The sequence below is a fragment of the Mizuhopecten yessoensis genome, unplaced genomic scaffold (genome assembly GCF_002113885.1).
Source record: "Mizuhopecten yessoensis strain PY_sf001 unplaced genomic scaffold, ASM211388v2 scaffold716159, whole genome shotgun sequence".
In the NCBI taxonomy this organism is placed as follows: Eukaryota; Metazoa; Mollusca; class Bivalvia; order Pectinida; family Pectinidae; genus Mizuhopecten; species Mizuhopecten yessoensis.
In genome coordinates this window covers 221,499-224,729 of record NW_018479977.1, presented here as the reverse complement: position 1 = coordinate 224,729, position 3,231 = coordinate 221,499, and the positions used below count along the sequence as shown (strand labels likewise).

At 38.0% G+C, this 3,231-nt stretch overlaps 1 protein-coding gene across 1 annotated transcript in view; it reads left to right on the top strand.

Annotated features, from left to right (window-relative positions):
* Window positions 1-265: 265 nt before the first annotated feature.
* Window positions 266-3,231, top strand: part of LOC110441884 — a 60,059-nt gene continuing 57,093 nt past the window's right edge. Inside the window, exon 1 of the mRNA XM_021485169.1 lies at window positions 266-354. The gene's annotated coding sequence lies outside the window, so the exon portion shown is untranslated. The remainder of the gene's footprint in view (window positions 355-3,231) is intronic.

Below are 3,231 nucleotides of genomic sequence, written 5' to 3'. Positions count from 1 at the left end.
TCCAATATGACCTATGTTTCAATTACTGTCATGTATCATATAATTTATTAGCTTTTAATCTTACCAGGAAAATGTCTACGTAACAAATAACTGAAGCGTAGCCATGTAGTTCATTAGAATACATTATATTTTCTGTCCTTACCTGTCAGCGTCACACCAGGTAACTTATCAACATTCTCCCAGTGGCGCTGTCTCTCTATTAGCGATGATAACGTTCGCTTGAATAATTAATGCAATTGAGAATTTTCTGCTGTCATTTTTGCAGTGTCCGTGAGGTGGCGCTCGTGTGTGGATGTCTGTTTAGCCTTTTAGCGATATCAAAAAAGGACTTTCTGGATACATCAAATCATCAAGGTAAGATGTAATGTGGTATATGAAAAAAAAGTGAATCAATCAAAACGTATATTTGACCAATCCGTTTATTTATTGCAAAACGGAATGTTAAATATAAGTCCCGAGAACAACCACGGACACAGTCAGATTATCGAAATTACAAATCTGTTTGATTAATATGAATGATTTGATTGATTTCATGGTAAATTTGTTTAGGAAAGATTTTTTTTTTAATTTCATAACAGTACATAAAATCAGAACAGATACTGGCGTACTACGCGAATGATGTGGAAACCAGTGAGATCTCCAAGTTTTAAAGAACTATACTCCTAGGGGACACGCAATTATTATTCACAGTCGACAGGAAACGTAAAATAAGACATCAACGAGTGCCACTCCGCAAAAAACACTGTTTTGACAGTGGAGTAGTAGATTCACTTAAAAAAAAGCGCTCGGCATTACTTAATATTCAACTTCAAATGAAACTTGACATAAAATAAGACATCAACGAGTGCCACTCCGCCAAAAAGATTCACTTGGAAAAAAAGGGCTCGGCATTACCTAATATTCAACTTGAAATAAAACTTGGAAGCGTTGCGATTCGTTGAAATATTTTGAAGACATATAAATTAAAAAAAATGTAGTCAGACATTTAAGTACTTAAAAATTGAATAAATATCATGAACATAACCGTCTAGAATAACATGTTTAACGGAATTTCGTACGCAGCTAGTGACCTCCCAGAAATATTTCCGTGCCGGGCGCACAGCTATGAGCCCAGGGTGGCATCGCCAACCATGTCCTTGTATGTGTTTATCACTGCATTATGCTATTTCAAAAGTCAGTGTTTTTTCTTTCCACAGATGTTGAATTTAACATCTCGTATAGCATTACAGACATCGTTCAATGTATAAATACATAGTTGATAAACTAAGTCAGCATAAAATGTGCGATGGGCGCAGCAGAGCAGATAGTGGTAGGCGAATCGCCTAGTATATTGGTCCCGAGGAATGCTCTGCATGGTAACACTGTTTATGATTTCAGCTATATTTCATAACCTTGGCGTAGTTTGAAATTGTTGTTAAGTGGAAGAGGGTTAATAAAGTAACGTGCAGAGAGACATAACAATTAGTCCAATGCAGGAAACAAAACGTTTAAATTCTAGCGTGATGACTCGGACGAATGCTGTACCATACTGGCGTTATGTGTCCGGGTTCGATTCCCCGAAAAAAGTACTAACTGTAAAATGATGACAAACCAAAAGTCCAAACGTTAGGATTACTATGTCTTGTTTACCCACGATAACATCATACGTACCCACGGAATCATTGTGACGTCATATGTACACATGGTGATATGACGTCATGTACTCCCCAGATAATATAATAAAAAAACACTTCGCTAAACGATGACATATCAAAAGTAACCGCGGTAACATGATGCGTTACTTCCACTAAGTATTAATAAAATAAGTACAATATAACTCTAGTTATAACCGTAGTTGTGTCAGAAAGTCAGATGCCACGACAGCCATCTAGAACCACGAAACTCTAAATGTCGACAGTTCAACATCAATTGCATCTCCTAATTATCCTTTATTTAACCCAGACATCATTAGTTTCTCAAAAAGTGTACTCCTTTATGTATCTCTCCAGCAAAGTAAGAGCAACATGTGCCCAATAGTGTTTGAGGTAGAGCCGTCTCAGCCAATCAAAACCAATTTAACAACGACCATCGTACAAGAAAATGTAATTCGGTTCTTACAAAACGGATTTTCATTGCCATTTGCTGAGTTCAGAGGCGGCGCCAGTCATAGTTAATGCCCGATAAAAAGTTTGTTATGAAAGACCTTCCCGTTTCTATCAAAATGATAAAATATCGATTTCGTGCTCCACAACAATAAGTGTCCATGGAAGAAACCCAATTATCAAATTTCATTACAATCGAACCCTAATGTCAGGGTAACAAGGTGTAATGATTGACGGGTTGACGGATTGACGTACCTAAGGTAACATGATCACATGGTTGCCGTACCAAAGGTAACATGATGACGTGGTTGTCGTTCCTAAGGTAAGATGATGACATGGTTGACGTACCTAAGGTAACTTGATGACATAGTTGCCGTTCCTAAGGTAACACGATAACATGGTTGATGTACCTAATGTAACATAATCACATGGTTGACGTACCTAAGGTAACATGATCACATGGTTGCCGTTCCTAAGGAAATATGATAACATGGTTGACGTACCTAATGTAACATAATCACATGGTTGACGTACCTAATGTAACATACTCACATGGTGACGTACCTAAGGTAACAATATCACATGGTTGTCGTTCCTCAGGTAACATGATAACATGGTTGACGTACCTAAGGTAACATGATCTCATGGTTGACGTACCTAAGGTAACATGATCACATGGTTGACGTACCTAAGGTAAGATGATCACATGGTTGACGTACCTAAGGTAACAAGATCACATGGTTGTAGTACCTAAGGTAACATGATGACATGGTTGACATTTCAAAGGTAACATGATGACAGGGTTGACGTACCTAAGGTAACATGATCACATGGTTGATAACATGGTTGCCTTTCCTAAGGTAACATGATGACATGGTTGTCGTACCTAAGGTAACAATATCACATGGTTGACGTACCTAAGTTAACAAGATCACATGGTTGTCGTACCTAAGGTAACATGATGACATGGTTGACGTTCCTAAGGTAACAACATCACATGGTTGACGTACCTAAGGTAACATCATGACATGGTTGACGTACCTAAGGTAACAAGATCACATGGTTGTCGTACCTAAGGTAACATGATGACATGGTTGACGTACCTAAGGTAACAAGATCACATGGTTGTCGTACCTAAGGTAACATGATG